At 43.6% G+C, this 22,890-nt stretch overlaps 1 protein-coding gene across 4 annotated transcripts in view; it reads left to right on the top strand.

Annotated features, from left to right (window-relative positions):
* FIGN (fidgetin, microtubule severing factor) overlaps positions 1–22,890 on the top strand; it is a 122,409-nt gene that overhangs the window by 75,705 nt on the left and 23,814 nt on the right. For 2 of the 4 annotated variants that reach the window (XR_010306850.1, XR_010306856.1), the window contains 2 exons: positions 10,356–10,447; positions 10,849–10,957. The exons of the other annotated variants lie outside the window; for them this stretch is intronic. The gene's annotated coding sequence lies outside the window, so the exon portion shown is untranslated. Of the gene's footprint in view, positions 1–10,355; positions 10,448–10,848; positions 10,958–22,890 lie in introns of those variants that run through there. 4 annotated transcript variants of the gene reach the window in all.

Consider the following 22,890-nt stretch of genomic DNA (forward strand, 5'->3'; position numbering starts at 1 on the left):
AAAGCCTGGATGAGGCACTTAGTGCCATGGTCTAGTTGATTCTAGTTGACTGGGTAGGGCTGGGTGCTAGGTTGGTCTGGATGATGTTGGAAGTCTCTTCCAGCCTGGTTGATTCTGTTCTATTCTAAATGCAACAGTACATCTATCAGCGAGTTAAATTTTTTTCAGAGATTTTCTGCAGCTTGTGTTATGGTTGCAGAGTTGTGACAAGGGAAGGGTTAAGTCTGTCACTAGAGTGGACCAAGTAACTTGTTTGGTCAGAAGGAAAGGTTACTTCAAGGCTGTTTTCACTTGTTATTTTTATTCATGTCAATTCGTAGCGACTCAAAAAGCCTTCTGGACTTTGTGGAGGCTGCTGTATTTACAGGCAGTGTGGAGGTTACCAGTAAGTAGCCAGCAAGCCCACTATGGAATGGGAGTGACATTATTGGATATCTTTTCTCCTGTCTGAACTTGCAAGCGAGAGAATTGCATTCACTTGTCTAAACTGGTGCAGGAGGCTGTATGTGTATATAGATAAGAAATCAGCTGCATTCATGGGAAGAAAACAGAACAAGGGGACACAGTCTCAAGTTGTGCTGGGGTAGGTATAGGCTGGATGTTAGGAGGAAGTTCTTCACAGAGAGAGTGATTGGCATTGGAATGGGCTGCCCAGGGAGGTGGTGGAGGCACCGTCCCTGGAGGTGTTGAAGCAAAGCCTGGATGAGGCACTTAGTGCCATGGTCTAGTTGACTGGCTAGGGCTGGGTGCTAGGTTGGACTGGCTGATCTTGGAGGTCTCTTCCAGCCTGGTTGATTCTATGATTCTTCTGTTTTGAACTATCAGGTTGATTGAAATGCTTTACATTGTTCTCCAAACATCAGATTGATGCCAGTCTTGCCTCAATCAAGCCTTAAGACAGTTATTATTGCGAGACAAGGCGATTTCTGTTCCGTTGGCTGGTTGACTCTTTTGTATTCAGCTGTTCCTTTGAAACTCCTATGGAAACTTTTGGAGTTTCACATGAGGCAGCATTTGAAAAACACTGATTTTTTATTTTTTTGCAAGTGCCCATTGTATTGGTAAAGGCAGGGGAAGTACTGGTTATGTGTGTCCTAGCAATGGTTTTCTTTTCCTTGCTGTGCTGTACAATACATGCTCTTCTCTGGCATTCTCTTCTGCTTGAAAAGCTTGACACTAAGTGGATATATATTTTTAAATATAGACAGGAAAGCCATTATTTTTTATTTAGCTTTTACTGTGTAATGGAATTTGTGACAAGGTTATTTGCTTCAATATAATTTTGTGTACTGATTAGTGTTCTTTGGAAAGGGCCTTGAGGCGTGTTGCACGAAAGATGCTATATAAGTAGGGAATGGAAGGGTAAACGACCTTCATTTAAATGCAGCCAAGTAATCATTATCAAAGTTTTAAGCAATTTGAACTGCCTAACAGGAGGTATGATGACAATAATTGCCAATGTCCTTAAAGGACAGCTGTACCCATTTGATCACTGCCACATGCTTAAAGTTCATGAAGGGAAAACCATTTCTCACAATCTCTGAGCAGCGTCTGAGGATATCTACTTAAAGACACAAAACAAAAAGAATCCCACAAACAAACAAAAACCCAACCAACAAACAAAATGGTAATAAAATGAACAAACAGGTACACCCCCCACCCAAACCAAAATGGTAAGAATCATAGAATCATGGAATCAGTCAGGGTTGGGAGGGACCTCAAGGATTGTCTACTTCCAGGCTCCCTGCCATGGGCACGGACACCCTACCCTACATCAGGCTGGCCACAGCCTCAGCCAGCCTGGCCTTAAAATCCTTCAGGCATGGGGTCTCAACCACCTCCCTAGGCAACCCATTCCAGCCTCTCACCACTCTCATGTTCAACAACTGCCTCCTCACATCCACTCTGAACCTACCCACCTCCAGATTTGCTCCATTCCCCCCAGTCCTGTCATTCCCTTATAGCCTAAAAAGTCCCTCCCCAGCTTTTTTGTAGGCCCCCTGCAGATCCTGGAAGGCCACAAGAAGATCACCTGGGAGCCTCCTCTTCTGCAGACTGAACAGCCTCAACTCTTTCAGTCTGTCCTAACAGCAGAGCTGCTGCAGCCCTCTGAGCATCCTCGTGGCCCTTCTCTGGACACACTCCAGCATCTCCACATCCTTCTTGTCATAGAGGCTCCAGAACTGGATGCAGTACTCCAGGTGGGGTCTCAGGAGAGTGGAGTAGAGGGGGAGAATCACCTCCCTGGCCCTGCTGGCCACACTTCTCCTGCTGCATCCCAGGATCTGGTTGGCCCTCCTGGATGCAAATGCATGCTGTTGGCTCATGCTGAGTTTCTCTCCACTATTTTCCCAAAGTCCCTCTCCTCAGGGCTGCTCTCCAGCCACTCACTGCCCTGCCTGGATTTGTGCTTGGGATTGCCTCGACCCAGATGCAAGACCCTTGTACTTAGTCTTGTTGAACCTCATGAGCTTGGCTTGTGTCCACCTCTCCAGCCTATCCAGGTCCCTTTGGATGTCATCCCTGCCCTCCAGCGTGTCTGCTGCACCGCACAGCTTGGTGTCATCAGCAGACCTGCTGAGGCTGCACTCAATGCCACTATCCATGGCACCCACAAATACCACCACACCTTACAGAATGGGTATATTAGAGAGCTTTGCATGCAGCCCAACAGAATGTTGTCACACAACAATGTTGGTGTCAATACTAGAGGGCATGAGTGAAATATTATGGGTTAAAATAAATGAAATACTAAAAAAAATTCAAGTGCATTAGTACTTAAATATCCAGAGAAGAATGAATTTGAGGAGAGACTGAGGGAGCTGGAGTTGTTAGGCTGGAGAAGAGGAGGCTCAGGGGGGATCTGATTGCTGTCTGCAACTACCTGAACGGAGGTTGTAGCCAGGTGGGCTTGGTCTCTTCTGCCAGGCAAGCAGCAACAGAACAAAGGGACACAGTCTCAAGTTGTGCCAGGGGAGGTCTAGGCTGGATGTTAGGAGGAAGTTGTTGGCAGAGAGAGTGATTGGCATTGGAATGGGCTGCCCAGGGAGGTGGTGGAGTCACCATCCCTGGAGGTGTTGAATCAAAGCCTGGCTGAGGCACTTAGTGCCATGGTGTAGTTGACTGGGTAGGGCTGGGTGCTAGGTTGGTCTGGATGATCTTGGAGGTCTCTTCCAACCTGGTTGATTTTATGATTCTGCTGTGCTGGTGGAGGAATGCTGTTCTAAGCTTAGTCTTTAGGTAACTGGGAATAAAGACATGAATTGTGCTGAAGGTTTGAGCAGAAAAGTTTGATTGTTTCTATTTACCTCTTTTTCCTACCCAAAATCATCTTGACACGTAGTTATAGACATGCATAAGCTGAAGTGCATACAGAGGAGCTGGCCCCAGTTTGGAAGCAATAGTTCATTCCCTATTGGGCTCTATGCCAAGCTAATATTTCCTGTCTTTGACTTAATGTTCTCATCACTGGCCTAGTCCCACCAGTTTTTTACAGGCTGAGAAGAGCTCTGTAACCCTTTTGAGATGGGCATATAAAATACAAAAGGGCCTAGGGAATCTCTAGTCCAGTCCCCTACTGTCATTATATATTATAATATAAAATGATAAAGCTGTGTCTTAACATAAGCTAATTATTTTTGTCCTTCAGGACTCTGGTTGGCTGTTCAGTTATGTTACTGCCCTGGGAGTTACAAATCTTCTAATTTGCAGCATAAATTTATTTATGCCTGTTTTACACTTACTTATTCTTGCACCAGTGTTGTCTTTTTGACTTAAATAGTTCACCTCCAGTGTATAGGCTTGGCTGATTGTATTTTTACAGAAGAATCACATTCCTTTTCCATCTTGGCAAGGTAGAGTAAGCCACTATCTTTTATCCTCTGTGAATGCATACCCTTCATTCCCAGTGTCTTCCCTACAGCCCTTCTTTGTTCATCCACTTTAATCATCTCTGAAGAAAATCAGCATTACAGTTCTGGTGAGGTTTCACTGCGTAATGGCATAATGGCATCCTGGCCTGGCTCAGGAACAGTGTGGCCAGTAGGAGGAGGGAGGTTATTCTTCCCCTGTACTCAGCACTGGCCAGGCCACACCTGGAGTGCTGTGTCCAGTTCTGGGGCCGTCAATTCGAGAGAGATGTTGAGGTGCTGGAATGTGTCTAGTAAAAGGGTGACAAAGCTGGTGAGAGGTCTGGAGCACAGCCCTGTGAGGAGAGGCTGAGGGAGCTGGAGGTGTGCAGCTTGCAGAAGAGGAGGCTCAGGGCAGACCTCATTGCTGTCTACAACTACCTGAAGGGAGGCTGTAGCCAGGTGAGGGTTGGTCTCTTCTGCAAGGCAAGCAGCAACAGAACAAGGGGACACAGTCTCAAGTTGTGGCAGGGGAGGTCTAGGCTGGATGTTAGGAGGAAGTTGTTGGCAGAGAGAGTGATTGGCATTGGAAGGGGCTGCCCAGGGAGATGGTGGAGTTGCCATCCCTGGAGGTGTTCAGGAAAAGCCTGGATGAGGCACTTGGTGCCATGGTCTGGTTGATTGGGCAGGGCTGGGTGCTAGGTTGGGCTGGATGATGTTGGAGATCTCGTCCAACCTGGTTGATTCTATGATTATACATCCTGCAGCACTTAAAACTTTTTCTTTTCTATAAGAGCACAGGAGTCAAAGCAACAAACCTTAAAATTATTTCTTACTGATTATATCCAGTTCCCTAATTACTCTATTCATGAACCATGCCATTTAACTGATTATTATTTCCATCAAAATTAGTGTTTTTTTCTAGAAGTCCATTTTAATTTTTCTTCTCTCTTCTTTAAGCCATTATTGTATCTTTGTTGTCTTGATTTTACCTCTGAATGAAATCCAGGTGTTGGAAATATGTGCCTCTCCCAATAGCCCTCCTTTCTTTTTTAGGAGATGGATAGGTGTGCATTTATTAATGAGGGGAGAAGAGTGATCTCAATAGAATCATAGAATCAACCAGGTTGGAAGAGATCTCCAAGATCATCCAGTGCAACCTAGCACCCAGCCCTAGCCAGTCAACTAGACCATGGCACTAATTGCCTATGTTATCCTCTTTTTTTTCCCTGCATCTTTCTTTCTCTGTTTTGGACATAAACCATAGAAAGTCACAGTGAAGACTCCTGGAAAATTTATTCTACATCTCACTGTATTCTAAATTGACCTAACATTTCTCTTACACATGAAAAAAAGTCTAATCCATAGGAAGCCTGCATAGATATTTCACTGTCCTTAGGAAGTCACCTAATGTCAGTGGCAGGCTTCAAAGTTTTGCTGTTCCTCTGGAGTTTCCTATAGATGATATAAATTAAATGGAGCCTGGCCATACATTTAAGTGTGGGTCCAAGACCATTCGCCTCCAGACTGTGCCACTTGCTGCAAAGCTGGAGGCTGGGACCTGGCCCACTTTATTTGTTAGTCAAATGAATTATTTCTTACCAAGTAAGTGCCCCTCTGTACGCCTCACAGGAAGTATTTTACCCTCACAGCAAGAAGTAAGAAGTGTTTGTTTTCTTCTTGATTAGTAAGACTGACTGATAGTAATCATGGCAGGCAGGAACAGTTTGGGAAAGGAGATCTATGCCTGAGTTGTTTCGTTTTCCTGGCTTCAGCCTGCTTTGGAATCAGTTGCTCTGAGTTGCATTGTCAATGAGGAAGGGAAGTATTTTGCTTTCTTTCTGAAGTGAGTCACTGTCCCAAGCTCTGTTCTTTGGGGGTTCTTTAGAACTGGAAATCTGCATCCCTGATTAAAAGTCATTGTCCTTGTCTGTCTGTTTGTTTTCTTTCCGTGTTCTTACAATTATTCTCCACAAGTGGTTCATCCCAAATTCATCCTTTTTTTGTACCTTGTAATCATTACAATGAGAAAAACATCTCTGTCGTCACGATGCCTTCTTCTCTGCTCTCCTGCAGTGTAAAACCAGACTGTTCTAAATGAACAACTTTTGCCTAGAGAGGGAGGGAGGGGAAAAGGGAATACTTTTCAATAGAAAATTATCAAAATGATCTGGGCTACTCAATTCAAGAGGGATGTTGACATACAGGAATGTATCCAGAGAAGGGTGACGAAGCTGGTGAGGGGCCTGGAGCACAGCCCTGTGAGGAGAGGCTGAGGGAGCTGGGGGTGTGCAGCCTGATGAAGAGGAGGCTCAGGGCAGACCTCATTGCTGTCTACAATACCCAAAGGGAGGCTGTAGCCAGCTGGGGGTTGGTCCCTTCTGCCAGGCAAGCAGCAACAGAACAAGGGGACACAGTCTCAAGTTGTGGCAGGGGAGGTCTAGGCTGGGTGTTAGGAGGAAGCTCCTGCCCAAGAGAGTGATTTGCCTTGGAATGGGCTGCCCAGGGAGGTGGTGGAGTTGCCATCCCTGGAGGTGTTGAAGCAAAGCCTGGATGAGGCACTTGGTGCCATGGTCTGGTTGATTGGGCAGGGCTGGGTGCTAGTTTGGACTGGCTGATCTTGGAGGTCTCTTCCAAGCTGGTTGATTCTATGATTCTGTGATGCTGTGGCTGTGACATTTGCACTGCTATTAAGCAGTCAAACAGTCAAAGCGAATCAAGCCTTTATGGTATGATGAGAGATTTTTCCATGTGACTAATTAGTAAATAAATTTCAGCTGCTTACAGTGCTAATGCAGGTATTTTTAATAAGAAAATTGCAGAAAAATCACCAAATAACTAGAGTAATAATTAAATACTTTGACTCCACTGGGAGTAACTTTTCTGAAGAGTCAAAATGTTTAAATTTGTAGAAATGTAAAGAAAAGTTTGTAATAACAGTCTGGGCTATAGCACTACAAGTTCCTTTTTCTTTTGAGTTCCTGTATTTGAGGAGATTTGGTTTATACTGAAGAACTTTCTACTTCATTATTTACTAGGTTTACATTTTCTGATAGACTGAGCAACACTATGAGAGTGATTGGCATTGGAATGGGCTGCCCAGGGAGGTGATGGAGTTGCTATCTCTGGAAATCTTCAAGCAAGGCCTGGATGAGAGACTTAGTGCCATGGTCTAGTTGACTGGGCAGGGCTGGGTGATAGGTTGGACTGGATGATCTTAGAAGTCTCTTCCAACCTAGTTAATTCTATGATTCTGTGATTCCATATAGTTAATGGCATACCTATTAACTTAACTTTTTCACTGTATGCTACCGATGAGAATGACCTTGCTCACAGTGAAAAGTCCTCCTGATTTCAACCTGAGTGACAGTCAGTGTTGCTCAATGAGAGATTGGTGATGATCTTGAGAAGAATTGACCACAATGAGATTTACAGTTGACAGGCTCACAGGATATTAGGAGTTGGAAGGGACCCAAGGAGATCATCCAGTCCATTTCCCTTGCCAGAGCAGGACCGCACAATCTAGCACAGATCACAGAGGAACACAACCAGACAGGCCTTTAAAGTCTCCAGAGAAGGAGATTCCACAACCTCTCTGGGGAGCCTGTGCCAGTGCTCTGAGACCCTTAGATCAAAGAAGTTCCTCCTTGCATTGAGCTGCACCCTCTTGTGCTGCAACTTACACCTATTCCAGGGAGCAAGTGAGCAAAGCTTGCCCCCCCCCCTTCCTGGCCAGACATCAGATGTTTATAAACATTTATCAAATCCCCTCTCAGTCTTCTCTTCTCCAGACTAAAAAGTCACAGGTCCCTCAGCCTCTCCTCATAAGGCAGTGCTCCAGTCCCCTAATCAACCTTGAAGCCTTCCACTGGACCCTCTCCAGCAGATCCCTGTCCCTCTTAATATGGGGATCTCAAAACTGAAGGCAGTCTTCAAGATGAAGTCTCAGCAGGGCAGAGTAGAGGGGGAGGAGAACCTCCCTTGATCTGCTGGACACACTCTTCCTAATACACCCCAGGATCCCATTGGCCTTCTTGGCCACAAAGGCACATTGCTGTGCCATGGCTAACTTGTTACCCACCAGCACTCCCAGGTCTCTGTCCACAGAGCTGCTCTCCAGCAGATCACCTCCCAGCCTGTACTGGTGCAGTTTGTTATTCCTTCCCATGTGCAGGACTCTGCTCACTGCTCCCTGGAGTAGGACAAGGAGCAATGGATGTTAGTTGCAGCAAAAGAGGTTCCATCTCAACACAAGGAAGAACTTCTTTACTCTAAGGGTCCCAGAGCACTGGAACAGGCTCCCCAGAGAGGTTGTGAAGTCTCCTTCTCTGGAGACTTTAAAGGCCTGTCTGGATGTGTTCCTCTGTGATCTGTGCTAGATTGTGTGGGTCTGCTTTGGCAGGGGGGTTGGACTGGATGATCTCCTTAGGTCCTTTCCAACCTCTAACAGCCTGTGATCCTGTGAACTTAGTTTGAATACACAAAGTAGTAAACTCCTATCCTATGGATAGAAACATTTTGTGATGCATGTCATAGTTTCACTAAGCAGTAACTTAGTTTGAATACACAAAGTAGTAAACTACTATTCTATGGATAGAAACCTATTTTGATGTATGTCATAGTTTAAGCAGTAACTTAGTTTGAATACACAAAGTAGTAAACTCCTATCCTATGGATAGAAACATTTTGTGATGCATGTCATAGTTTCACTAAGCAGTAACTTAGTTTGAATACACAAAGTAGTAAACTCCTATCCAATGGATAGAAACCTATTTTGATGTATGTCATAGTTTAAGCAGTAACTTAGTTTGAATACACAAAGTAGTAAACTCCTATCCTATGGATAGAAACCTATTTTGATGTATGTCATAGTTTAAGCAGTAACTTAATTTGGATACACAAAGTAGTAAACTCCTATCCTATGGATAGAAACCTATTTTGATGTATGTCATAGTTTAAGCAGTAACTTAGTTTGAATACACAAAGTAGTAAACTCCTATCCAATGGATAGAAACCTATTTTGATGTATGTCATAGTTTAAGCAGTAACTTAGTTTGAATACACAAAGTAGTAAACTCCTATTCTATGGATAGAAACATTTTTCAATGCATGTCATAGTTTAAGCAGTAACTTAATTTGAATACACAAAGTAGTAAAGTGCTATGGCTAGAAACATTATTTTGATGCTGTTTGGGAAGAGTAAATTCAATATATGTTGTCATATGTTAACAGCAGACCTGTTTGAAGTATCTGCTGCTGTTTTTCTTTATATCTGATCATTTTTGTGATGGGCTTGGTGGTACATCAGTGGCTTCTGTGTGTGAGTGGGTACATTTTATATTACTTAGAATAAACCAGGTTACATCTTAATAACGCTTTAATAAGGCTGTCATTGATTATGTGTCACTTCTGTTAGTTCATAGGAGTTTCTATTAAGCATTTTCCTGGGTGCATTTGCTGTGATTATGCCAAGCTTTCAATGTTTGCACCTCGTTCATTGGCTTTATTTAGCATTGTCTCCTTCTTTACTTTCATTCATTTGTGTTATTTCTTGTGAAAGTTTACAACACTGATGGGAACACTGCATTAAAAATGGAAGGAAAGCCATGCCCTGTTGCAGATGCTAGTAATACATATGGGTGCCTGTTTGTTTGAGAGAATAGAAACCTTTTTCTTAGGCATCCAGAGTTATTTCCAAATGCAGCACTACAGGCTGGGGACAGAGTTGCTGGAGAGCAGCCAGGCAGAAAGAGATCTGGGGATACTAGTAGATAGTAGCTGAACATGAGGCAGCAGTGTGCCCATGTGGCCAAGAGAGCCAATGGCATCCTGGCCTAGATCAGGAACAGTGTGGCCAGCAGGACAAGGGAGGTTATTCTGCCCCTGGACTCAAAACTGCTCAGGCCACACCTTGAGTGCTGTGTCCAGTTCTGGGCTTCTCAATTCAAGAGAGATGTTGGGGTGCTGGAACATGTCCAGAGAAGGGCAGCAAGGCTGGTGAGGGGCCTGGAGCACAGCCCTGTGAGGAGAGGCTGAGGGAGCTGGGGGTGTGCAGCCTGCAGAAGAGGAGGCTCAGGACTGACCTCATTGCTATCTACAACTCCCTAAAGGGAGGCTGTAGCCAGGTGGGGTTGGTCTCTTCTGTCAGGCAACCAGCAACAGAACAAGGAGACACAGTCTCAAGTTGTGCCAAGGGAGGTCTAGGCTGGATGTTAGGAGGAAGTTGTTGTCAGAGAGAGTGATTGGCATTGGAATGGGCTGCCCAGGGAGGTGGTGGAGTTGCTGTCCCCGGAGGTGTTCAAGCAAAGCCTGGATGAGGCACTTAGTGCCATGGTCTGGTTGATTGGCTAGGTCTGGGTGCTAGGTTGGCCTGGCTGATCTTGGAGGTCTCTTCCAACCTGGTTGATTCTATGATTCAGTGCAGCAGTTCTGTCTGATACTGTGTGTTGTGTTCAGAACAAACCTCTGAAGACATAAATCTTCTATGCATGTTGTTTGATATCTCAGGCCTTCTAAACTACACTAACTGTGGAGACTGTATCAATCTGATAGGTTGGGACCAGAAGTACAGACGCCAAAAGTGCAGGGATGTGTGAAAGGTGAGATCTCTGTATTTGAATTTTACTTGAATTGATCCACAGGGTTATTTTTAGAAGTTACATTCTCATAACATCTACATAACCTGGTTTGCTCTAATCAGATTTTTCCAAGCTTTTTAAGCAGTGCTGAAAATTACTTTAGGGAATAGATTTGCTTTCAAACTGAGTTTTCAGAATAAAGTTCGGGTCATTGTGTTCCTTAGGAGATTGGCTGAATGCCACTAATAGTATGTTGTGACTGTTTTTTAACTCTGACAGTTGGCTACAATGCACTTGAGTAACTTCCAGCTTTATTGTCAAGCCAAGGTATACTTTTTTCAGTAGAGATGTTATCTGGCATCCACAGGAGATATTATAATCAGTTAGAAATAAGTTGCACTTCATCATTTTTTTTTTTGCAGGTTTGCTCATTATGCTGTGCCCTGCATTTAAATTCAGGAAGAGGTTTTATTTTGAAATGGAAGATTGCAGGTTGAAGTTTGACATGAATATCAATAAACAAAGTTTATGGAAGGCATTTAGTATCCCAATGTGATGTTTTGGGTGTTACCTGCCCCCTCCAGACTTAAGAAAATCACCCAGACTAGACTCAGCTGCTGGAAATTGAATGAAGCTTTATATTTAGAGCTTAGCACAATGTACAAGCAGATATCTGCAGTATATACAGCTAGAGACAGAAATAGACAAGTTAAAAAGTTATACAGAAACACAGCAGCCCTCCCAGAAACCTGAGTCCCCGGGAGGGGCTCCCAACCACCCTTCCACCTCCCTTCCGCCCCTCAACTTTATCCCAGACTTTGCCTTATGTTCAGGGTGAGTTTGGAGAATCAGCCAGAGGGATTAGGAAGCAGAAGGATTAGTTACACAGACAGCAGGTTAGAGAGAGAAGTGCATGCAGCCAGAGCCAGAGAGCAACTCTGTTATCTATGTTTGTGTTCTTGTTTTTAATCCATCTCAGCAAGCCTATGAGTGCAGTAGACATCAGTACTGTTTAGTGCCATGGTCTAGTAGATTGGTTAGGGCTGGGTGCTAGGTTGGACTGGATGATCTTGGAGGTCTCTTCCAACCTGGTTGATTCTATGATTCTATGATTCTATTCCTTTTCACAGCCTATCATCTAATTCTTCTCACCAAAATATCCCAGCTAGGCTTAAACTAGCACACCCAGTTTAGAAAGTCCTTTAAAATACTTTAATTCCAAAATGAAAATACTTTAATCTAAGAGTCTCACTGATCTAAGCAAGATTTTGGGATGCAGATAATATCCTTTATTAGACTAGTGGCTGTAGCTGGAATTGCTGAATCACTGCTTGTTTAGCTCTTCCATCTGCTTCATTAAAAGAATATTCATTACCATTACTTTTGTGTAAGATGGATGAAGTGAAAATGAAATTCTGCACTAAATATGTGCCTGGGTGCTGAGAGATGCAAGGGGAAGAACACCCAGTGCAGACAGTGTAGTTTCCAAATGTGTTGTTCTAATCTTCTCTAAGGGATTGTACCACTGCACAGACAAGAAGCCTTTGAGATCTCCCCTTCTCTAAAGTTTATCCTATATTAGAACAAAAACTCTGTTTCTCTCCTGTTTATCCTATATTGGAACAAAAAACTCTGTTTCTCTCCTGTTTATCCTATATTAGAACAAAAACACTGTTTCTCTCCTGTTTATCCTATATTAGAACAAAAACTCTGTTTCTCTAAAGTTTATCCTATATTAGAACAAAAAACTCTGTTTCTCTCCTTTTTATCCTATATTAGAACAAAAACTCTGTTTCTCTAAAGTTTATCCTATATTAGAACAAAAACTCTGTTTCTCTAAAGTTTATCCTATATTAGAATAAAAACTCTGTTTCTCTAAAGCTTATCCTATATTAGAACAAAAACTCTGTTTCTCTAAAGCTTATCCTATATTAGAACAAAAACTCTGTTTCTCTAAAGTTTATCCTATATTAGAACAAAAACTCTGTTTCTCTAAAGTTTATCCTATATTAGAATAAAAACTCTGTTTCTCTAAAGTTTATCCTATATTAGAACAAAAACTCTGTTTCTCTAAAGTTTATCCTATATTAGAACAAAAACTGTTTCTCTCCTGTTTATCCTATGTTAGAACAAAAACTAATAGCATGACTTTTCAATGCATTCCTTTTAAGATGTTAACTCTTGCTTGGCTGGGGGACAGTTAATTTTATTCTTCTGTTTTTCATGCCTCCATTAATTTTCCATTCCAAAAGTCATTAATGCTTAGGACATATAACTCTTTCTTTTTTTTTTCCTACAATGGTTGATTGTTGTAGAATAAGATGTTTGAATGGTGGGTCTGTATATGTATGCATATCAAACCTAATTCTCCCCTGACATGTCTGTTCAGGACCATAGGACCAATAGTTGAGCTTAACAGCAAACTACCATACTCAAAGCTGTGTTTCTACTCTAGTAAATTTGAGCTGTACAATATAATGTCTTTGAAGCATTCTGTATTTGTGACCCAGTTTATTCAAACTTATGAACTTCAGGCCCCTCTCCAGCTTTGTTGCCCTTCTCTGGACACCTTCCAGCACCTCAACATCTCTCTTGAATAGAGGAGCCCAGAACTGGACACAGGACTCAAGGTGTGGCCTGAGCAGTGCTGAGTGCAGGGGCAGAATAACCTCCCTTGTCCTACTGGCCACACTGCTCCTGATCCAGGCCAGGATGCCATTGGCTCTACTGGCCACCTGGGCACACTGCTAGTTCACATTCAGCTACTATCTACTAGTACCCCCAGATCTCTTTCTGCTTGGCTCCTCTCCAGCTACTCTGTCCCCAGCCTCTAGTGCTGCTTAGGGTTGTTGTGGCCAAAGTGTAGAATCCTGCACTTGGCCTCATTAAATCTCACCGCATTGGCCTCTGCTGACCCATCCAGCCTGGCCAGATCACTCTGCAGGGCTCCCCTACCCTCCAACAGCTCCACACCTGCTCCTAACTTGGTATCATCTGCAAACTTACTGATGCTTGAATCAATGTGCCATGGTCTAGTTGATTGGACAGGGCTGGGTGCTAGGTTGGGCTGGATGATCTTGCAAGTCTCTTCCAACCTGGTTGTTTTTATGACTTTTAGATGTACTGAGGCACCTAGAGATGAAGATTTAGATCCTAGAGAGTTTTTAAAAGTCATGAGTTTGTGTGTTGAAGTCACATGTCTGATTGTGAGTCTTTGGCAGCCATGAGCCAGATTGTAGATGGAATTTGCACATACATATCAGGTCTGAGTGTGTCCAGAGAAGGGCAATGAAGCTGGTGAGGGGCCTGGAACACAAATCCTATGAGGAGAGGCTGAGGAAGATGGGGGTGTGCAGCCTGGAGAAGAGGAGGCTCAGGGCAGAGTTCATTGCTGTCTACAGCTACCTGAAGGGAGGCTGTAGCCAGGTGGGGTTGGTCTCTTCTGCCAGGCAACCAGCAACAGAACAAGAGGACACAGTCTCAAGTTGTGCCAGAGGAGGACTAGGCTGGATGTCAGGAGGAAGTTCTTCACAGGGAGAGTGATTGGCATTGGAATGGGCTGCCCAGGGAGGTGGTGGAGTGGCTGTCCCTGGAGGTGTTGAAGCAAAGCCTGGATGAGGCACTTAGTGCCATGGTCTAGGTGACTGGGCAGGGCTGGGTGCTAGGTTGGACTGGATGATCTTGGAGGTCTGTTCCAACCTGCTTGATTCTATGATCAAATGGCATCTTTTGTTCCAAGGGGAAGCCAAACTCCCAATGCCTGCAGCTGAAATTAATGGAAAGAAGTGGAATTGACCACCTCCCTCACTTGAGTTGGATTCTGCCCAGCTAGGTTTCAAAGGACTATAGGCTGAGAGGGGTGACAGGGTCAGTGTAGAATAACATGAAATAATTTGCAAGTCTGACTTGCTCTTGCAGAGAGTGGAAGTTGTTGGGATGCAGATTCTGACGTGAAGTGAATTAACAGTAGAGATGATCCAGATACAGCTCTGCCACCCATCTCTGGCTACTGTGTGCAGCAGCAACAGCAAAGATGGTCACACCTCCCATGGAACAGAAATGTATTAAAATGTATAGCTTTTATTTGTAAACTCACAGATCATGTGCCAGGCTGTGTAAAGTGTGGTTTATTTATTCTTCTTTAAAGTTGCTTGGTTTGCTTCTGGTTTAATGTTCAGAGTTAGTGTCATCCTAATTAGTTTCCACTGACAGAATAAATATTGTTCCATCTGTGCACTGTTACAGTCAGCAACTGAAGGTTCGAAACACTTGAGCAGTGGATGGCAAAAAAGTATGTAAAGGAACTGCAAAGCAACACTTTGGGGATTATTTTGCATATATCACCATTCAGAAGGAGGTTATGGGAGCAGTTCTCATCTATACTGCTAACATACAAAAATTATGCCAAAATCTTGTTCCCTTGTTTTCAACAGAACTTACTTGATAATGTTCATGAATACTAAAATGAACTAATGTCATGCATTATGACAACAGGAAAACATTAAGCCTTTTTAGTTCTTTTTTAGTTTGTTTTTCTTTTGACAAGTTTGGAATTGTGTTTTAAAAGGGCAACATTTATTATCATGTTGCTGAGAATGGGCCAGATGAATTAATCTGCTTCTTTATCAGATCATAGAGTCAACCAGGTTGGAAGAGACCTCCAAGATCATCCAGTCCAACCTAGCACCCAGCCCTAGCCAATCAACCAGACCATGGCTCTAAGTGCCTCATCCAGGCTTTGCTTCAGCACTTCCAGGAACGGTGACTCCACCACCTCCCTGGGCAGCCCATTCCAATGCCAATCACTCTCTCTGGCAAGAGCTTCCTCCTCTCCCAGCACAACTTGAGACTGTGTCCCCTTGTTCTGTTGCTGCTTGCCTGGCAGAAGAGACCAACCCCACCTGGCTACAGCCTCCCTTCAGGTAGCTGTAGACCACAATGAGGTCTGCCCTGAGCCTCCTCTTCTGCAGGCTGCACACCCCCAGCTCCTTCAGCCTCTCCTCACAGGGCTGTGCTCCAGGCTCCTCACCAGCTTTGTTGCCCTTCTCTGGACACCTTCCAGCACCTCAACATCTCTCTTGAATTGAGAAGCCCAGAACTGGACACAGCACTCAAGGTGTGGCCTGACCAGTTTTGAGTCCAGGGGCAGAATAACCTCCCTTGTCCTACTTGAGACCATAGAGAGAGCAACTTGTCAGGAATTTCCTTTCCTTTTGCAGTGCATGTGCAGTGTAAAATAAAATAGGCATTTGTAAAAGGTATCTCTACTTCTGTTTAAGCCTTGTTCCTGGGAAGTTCTCTGGTTGTGATAAAAGCAAATGAAATTAAAACAGAAGTTACCCACCAGGGCCACAGTGATGATCAGAGGGCTTGAACGTCTCTGCTTTGAGGACAGGCTATCAGAGTTGGGGCTCTTCGGTCTGGAGAAGAGAAGGATTCAAGGAGACCTTAATAGTGGCCTTCCAGTGTCTGAAGGGGACCTACAGGAAGGCTGGGGAGGGACTATTGACAAGGTCTTGTAATGACAGGATGAGGGGTAATGGGTTTAAACTGGAAGAGGAGAGATTCAAACTAGATGTTAGAAAGAATTTCTTTACAGTGAAGGTGGTGAGACACTGGAACAGGTTACCCAGGGAGGTTGTGGAGCACAGAATCACAGAATGTGATCTAAGATCACATTCTGTGATTCTGTGCTCCACAACCTCCCTGGAGGTGTTCAGGGCCAGGTTAGATGAGGTCTTGAGCAGCCTGTTCTAGTCAGAGGTGTCCCTGCCTATGGCAGCAAGTTGGAGCTGGATGATCCTTGAGGTCCCTTCCAAGTTTGACCATTCCATGATTCTAAGATTCTATATTCAGAGTTCATTTTGGTGGTGGCTTGGAGGACTCTGCAAAACTAGTCAGGTAGGAGAGACAAGCACAGACTTCTCTGTAAGGAGCATGGTTAGATTTTGGCTGCAAGTCTGTCTGACATTGAAAATATTTCTTGAGAGCAATAATCCTCTACTTAATGTGATGGAATTTTTCCAGTTCAACTTCTTGTCCTTCTTGTAGCTTGATTAAACAAATTAATTTTTACATAATTGGAAATCAGTGCAGCTCTTCATGAAGATGTTGCTCAGGATTTGAAAAAATAGTCTTTAAAAGAATGTAAGATCTCAACTGTTTGAAAAGAGGCAAATCCCAGGCAGCATCCTTAGGAAATGCTGTAGACTACATAAATCCGATTACCCAAATTCTTTCTTAGCTGAAAAGGGATCATATCTGATGATGTCTGTGAAATGTATAGCTAATACCTCCAAATATCCCAAAATAGTCAGTATCTGCTTATTACATTAATAACTGAAATGCTCCAATGTATGTCCCTTTATATATAGAATCATAGAATGGTTTTAGGTTGGAAGGGACCTCAAAGCTCAGCCAGTTCCAACCCCCCACCATAGGCAGGGACACCTCCCACTAGAACAGGTCACTCAAGGACTCATCCAACCTGGCCTTGAACACCTCCAGGGATGCAGCATCCACAACCTCCCTGGGCAACCTTTTCCATTGTCTCACCTCCCTCACCATAAAGAACTCTTTCCTAACATGTAGTTTGAATCTCCCTTCTGCCAGTTTAAACCCATTACTCGTTGTCCTGTCACTACAAGACCTTGTAAATGGTCCCTCCTCAGCCTTCTTGTAGCCCTGAAGGGCTCCAACTGTCATGGCTTGTCCTTATAGCAGAGGTGCTCCAGCCCTCTGATCATAGAATCAATCAGGGCTGGAAGGGACCACAAGGATCAGCTAGCTCCAAGCCCCTTGCCATGGGCAGGGACACCCTACCCTAGATCAGGCTGCCCAGAGCCCCATCCAGCCTGGCCTTAAACACCTCCAGCCATGGGGCCTCAACCACCTCCCTGGAAAACCCATTCCAGGCTCTCACCACTCTCATGCTCAACAACTTCCTCCCATCTCCAGCTTTGCTCCATTTCCCCCCAGTCTTGTCACTCCCTGATAGCCAAAAAAGTCCCTCCCCAGCTTTCTTGTAGGCCCCCTTCATATCCTGCAAGTCCACAAGAAGGTCACCTGGGAGCCTCCTCTTTTACAGACTGAGCAGCCCCAACTCTTTCAGTCTGTGCTCACAGCAGAGCTGCTGCAGCCCTCTGAGCATCCTCGTGGCCCTGCTCTGGACACGCTCCAGCATCTCCACATCCCTCTTGTAATGGGGGCTCCAGAACTGGATGCAGTACTTCTGTCTTACTGAAATATATGGGAGGGGGGAGGAGGGGTGTGTGTTGGATTTAGAAAGCGATAAAAGCATGAATATTAGTTTGATTAGGAAATTCTATTGTGCCATGGTGAGACTGATCGACAGTTGAATGAAAATTAACTAAGAGGCTCAGACAAACATTTGTGTGTTTGCAAGAGTTATTTAGACATCTCCTATAGATGCCAAGAAGCAGCATCTTTCCTTTCCATGTTTAGTTTGTGTATGGCACCATTTTTGCTGTGAAATCAGTCATAAACAGAAGAATCAGCTTATGCTGGAGCTGAGAGCACTTTAACAATTGCACAACTGGTTTTACACCATCTTTACACCAGAAACAAACAAGAGAACAAATGGAGACCCATCAAAATTAAATATGAGCTGGAAGGGCATAGTGGCCTTTGATGTTGGCTATCTGGTAAGGACCCCTTATTTATTTAAGCTGTCTTTTAACTGATTTCTGTAAGCAGCTGGGCCAAAGTGATGTACATCCCAGAGAAAAAAAAAACAGCTAAGAAATAATTTAAGGGTTGCATTGAGAGAAATGCCTTTCTATTATTCTTAAACCATGTTATTGATTTTTGTCTCTCCTCCCACACGCCCCCACACCCCCCCCCCTCCCTTTTTTTTTGTGTGTTTCATCTATTATCTATCCCCTAAAGGCCTCCTACACATTGAAGTCCACAGTGGAACTCACTAGTACGGATGAAGCAGAGAAACCACTGCAGGATTCCCTATTTCAAAGCTGAACCAATATTCACCATTGACACATTCATTCATCTGTGCAGGGTCATTGGAAATCCTCTTTCTCTAGTTTTTCCTTCCCTTCAGGGAGCAATGCTTAAAAGAGCAAACCCCTGGTGTGAAGAGATAGAAGAATTCTCAGCGTGGCCAGTGATGCTAGGAATCGAATTAAAGTTGTCCATTTGCAGATGACTCAACTCTCAACATAATCAGCTATGAGGCTTGCTGCTAATGTTTTATTTGAAATGCTGCTGGTGGCACTTAGCTGTATTCAACAACAACCACAACAAAAAAAAAAGGCAAAATTTGTTTCTAAAACAATAAGCAAAAAATGCTGAATTTCCAAATGTCTTTGGTTCCTGCTGTTCCTGTTAGGTCTGGAGGTTGTTAGGGATCATGTGCCAGAGAGGTAAATAATTACAGAATTTACTTCTTTGGGTAATTTAACACTTGTCACTTACTCTGCTATTGTTGACATCTCTATTTTGGCATAAATCAGATTTTGACATTACTAAACCTACAATTTTGTTTTAATTCACACACATTATCTCTTCCATTTGAAAGTCACTGGGAAGACACAGGCTGCCATGAAATCTGAAGTGCCTGCAGTCAACACACAGAGAGCCTCTTTATTTCAGTTTCATTTCCTGCTAATAGAAATGAACTTGGTGAACACATTGGGGCACGTTTAGAAACTGTCAAAGGGAGATTCTGTAAAAGGACTTCCAAGAATTTAAAGAAGTCTCTGTCAGTTTGGAAGATGAAAGGCTAAGCATAGTTAACTATTTGGTCACTTGCCCAAATTTCCATCCCAGCAATACTCCCAAAAATGTGTGAGTGGCAGAGGGGTTAGTGTGGTATATTCCTATCCTTGATGACTGCTGGGAGCTTTAATTTTTGCTCACTAATTTCAAAGAAACCTTAGGCAAATGTCTCTTCTGCCAGGCAAGCAGCAACAGAAGAAGAGGACACAGTCTCAAGTTGTGCTGGGGGAGGTCTAGGCTGGATGTTAGGAGGAAGTTGTTGGCAGAGAGAATGATTTGCATTGGAATGGGCTGCCCAGGGAGGTGGTGGAGTCACCATCCCTGGAGGGGTTCAAGCAAAGCCTGGATGAGGCACTTAGTTCCATGGTCTGGTTGACTGGTTAGGGCTGGGTGCTCGGTTGGACTGGATGATCTTGGAGGTTTCTTCCAACCTGCATGATTCTATGATTCAAAGGGTATTTTTGTGAGCAGCAGTGGCACAATCTGACACCAAAAAAGCTGGGGAGGGACTTTTTAGGCTCTCAAGGAGTGACAGGACTAGTGGGAACAGAGCAAAGCTGGAGGTGGGTAGGTTCAGAGTGGATGTGAGGAGGAAGTTGTTGAGCATGAGAGTGGTGAGAGGCTGGAATGGGTTGCCCAGGGAGGTGGTTGAGGCCCCGTGGCTGGAGGTGTTTAAGGCCAGGCTGGCTGAGGCTGTGTGCAGCCTGCTCTAGGGTAGGGTGTCCCTGGCCGTGTCAGGGAGGTTGGAACTGGCTGATCCTTGTGGTCCCTTCCAACCCTGACTGATTCTGTGGTTCTATGAGATATCCACATTCACATTAACACATTGACCTAAATTACATATGTTACCAACTTAAAGAAGGGAGCAAGGGAACCATTCAAACAATTTCAGTTCTCTGTCACAGCAACTTGTGCCTTTAAACAGAGCTACCTCAGAAATAGCAATTAGATTTCCTTTTTCAGCTAAATCACACAGGTGGTGCCTTTATGCAGTGCATACCAAAGTAAGCTCATTGTTCATCCCATCACCAGCACTTCTATACCCAAGTATGTGAGGTATTATCAAGAGGTAACATTACAGTGAGATATTTTAATCTAGTTGTATGACCTTACACAAGGGGAAGAACTTTTTCAAGAGGGGCAGCCCAGTAATGAGGGTGAGATTTGTCCTAGAATGGCCCAGAGCTCAATCTAGCTTATCAACTACTGCTGCAATTCCTAATTTGTGGGGCACTAGTGCTTTTTTTTTTTCTGGGCAGTCTGTCATTTAAAGTGCTGTGAGAGACAGTTTAATCATTTTAAGAGTATGCTGTGCAACTGATCTAGGGAATGCCCAGTGCTCACCAGTGATTGATTGGGAAAAACATTTGCAGCATGACTGTCTTCCCTTCAAAAATAGTCAAAATATGAAGAAAAAAGCAGTCATGCTCAGCAGCAGTTTTCATTGATGCATTTAGGGCATTCCCCTCTTTAGCAATCCATGCCTTTTAAAGAAATGTCATTGCTGCTTATCCTCAATGCAAAATGGGCCATCAAAGCTACCTTGGTGCAACCTTACCTCTTAAATATCAGCCTGTGCCCTCTAACCATTTGTTTTCAGGTACCTTTTAGTTTAGACTTTCTGTTTAATACATAGAATGAAAAAAGACAAGGATACAGCCTAAGGTATTTGTCATTAAATCAAAGGTAGGGTATTGATTTAAAATGTTTTGGATGTATTCTTGAAAAGGTGGAACAAAAATCTTCCTATGGTAACATGCCAAAACGATTATGTGCTTAATGAAAACAACATGAAGGTAGACACACACAGAAACACACAATTCAAACAACTAACAAAAAGTTAGTTAGTAAGTAAGGTCATGGATAAATGTAAGCATTCCTTAACTTTGAAACATACTTAGTGAGCACCTGAGTGTCAAAGTTCTACATCACTTCCCCATATTTTGTAGATTGATGTTTCTAGGGTCCTCATAAATGTGATTTCTTTGTAGGAAAGAACAGTAGGAACTGTAGGAAAGTACAGTAGGAACTGTAGGAAAAGTACAGTAGGAACTGTAGGAAAAGTACAGTAGGAACTGTAAGAAAAGTACAGTGGGAACTGTAGGAAAGTACAGTAGGAACTGTAGGAAAGTACAGTAGGAACTGTAAGGAAAGTACAGTAGGAACTGTAGGAAAAGTACAGTAGGAACTGTAGGAAAGTACAGTAGGAACTGTAAGGAAAGTACAGTAGGAACTGTAGGAAAAGTACAGTAGGAACTGTAGGAAAAGTACAGCAGGAACTGTAGGAAAGTACAGTAGGAACTGTAGGAAAGTACAGTAGGAACTGTTAGGAAAGTACAGTAGGAACTGTAGGAAAGTACAGTAGGAACTGTAGGAAAAGTACAGTGGGAACTGTAGGAAAAGTACAGTGGGAACTGTAGGGAAAGTACAGTAGGAACTGTAAGGAAAGTACAGTAGGAACTGTAAGGAAAGTACAGTAGGAACTGTAGGGAAAGTACAGTAGGAACTGTAGGGAAAGTACAGTAGGAACTGTAGGAAAATACAGTAGGAACTGTAAGAAAAGTACAGCAGGAACTGTAAGGAAAGTACAGCAGGAACTGTAGGGAAAGTACAGGAGGAACTGTAGGAAAGTACAGGAGGAACTGTAGGGAAAGTACAGCAGGAACTGTAGGAAAAGTACAGCAGGAACTGTAGGAAAAGTACAGCAGGAACTGTAGGAAAGTACAGTAGGAACTGTAGGAAAGTACAGTAGGAACTGTAAGGAAAGTACAGTAGGAACTGTAGGAAAGTACAGTAGGAACTGTAGGAAAAGTACAGTGGGAACTGTAGGGAAAGTACAGTAGGAACTGTAAGGAAAGTACAGTAGGAACTGTAGGGAAAGTACAGTAGGAACTGTAGGAAAATACAGTAGGAACTGTAAGAAAAGTACAGCAGGAACTGTAAGGAAAGTACAGCAGGAACTGTAGGGAAAGTACAGCAGGAACTGTAGGAAAGTACAGCAGGAACTGTAGGGAAAGTACAGGAGGAACTGTAGGGAAAGTACAGCAGGAACTGTAGGGAAAGTACAGTAGGAACTGTAAGGAAAGTACAGCAGGAACTGTAAGGAAAGTACAGCAGGAACTGTAGGAAAAGTACAGCAGGAACTGTAAGGAAAGTACAGTAGGAACTGTAAGGAAAGTACAGTAGGAACTGTAAGGAAAGTACAGTAGGAACTGTAGAAAAAGTACAGTAGGAACTGTAGGAAAAGTACAGTAGGAACTGTAAGGAAAGTACAGTAGGAACTGTAAGGAAAGTACAGTAGGAACTGTAGGAAAATTACAGTAGGAACTGTAGGAAAAGTACAGTAGGAACTGTAAGGAAAGTACAGTAGGAACTGTAAGGAAAGTACAGTAGGAACTGTAAGGAAAGTACAGTAGGAACTGTAGGAAAAGTACAGTAGGAACTGTAGGAAAAGTACAGTAGGAACTGTAAGGAAAGTACAGTAGGAACTGTAGGGAAAGCACAGTAGGAACTGTACTCTTTATTCTCAAGTCACCAACCCTGGAGGTGTTCAAGAGAAGCCTGGCTGAGGCAATTAGTGCCATGGTCTAGTTGATTGGGCAGGGCTGGGTGCTAGGTTGGACTGGATGATGTTGGAGATCTCTTCCAACCTGCTTGATTCTATGACTCTATGGTCTAGTTGAATGGCCAGGGCTGGGTGCTAGGTTGGA

This window comes from Pogoniulus pusillus, chromosome 2, assembly GCF_015220805.1.
Source record: "Pogoniulus pusillus isolate bPogPus1 chromosome 2, bPogPus1.pri, whole genome shotgun sequence".
Lineage (NCBI taxonomy): Eukaryota > Metazoa > Chordata > Aves > Piciformes > Lybiidae > Pogoniulus > Pogoniulus pusillus.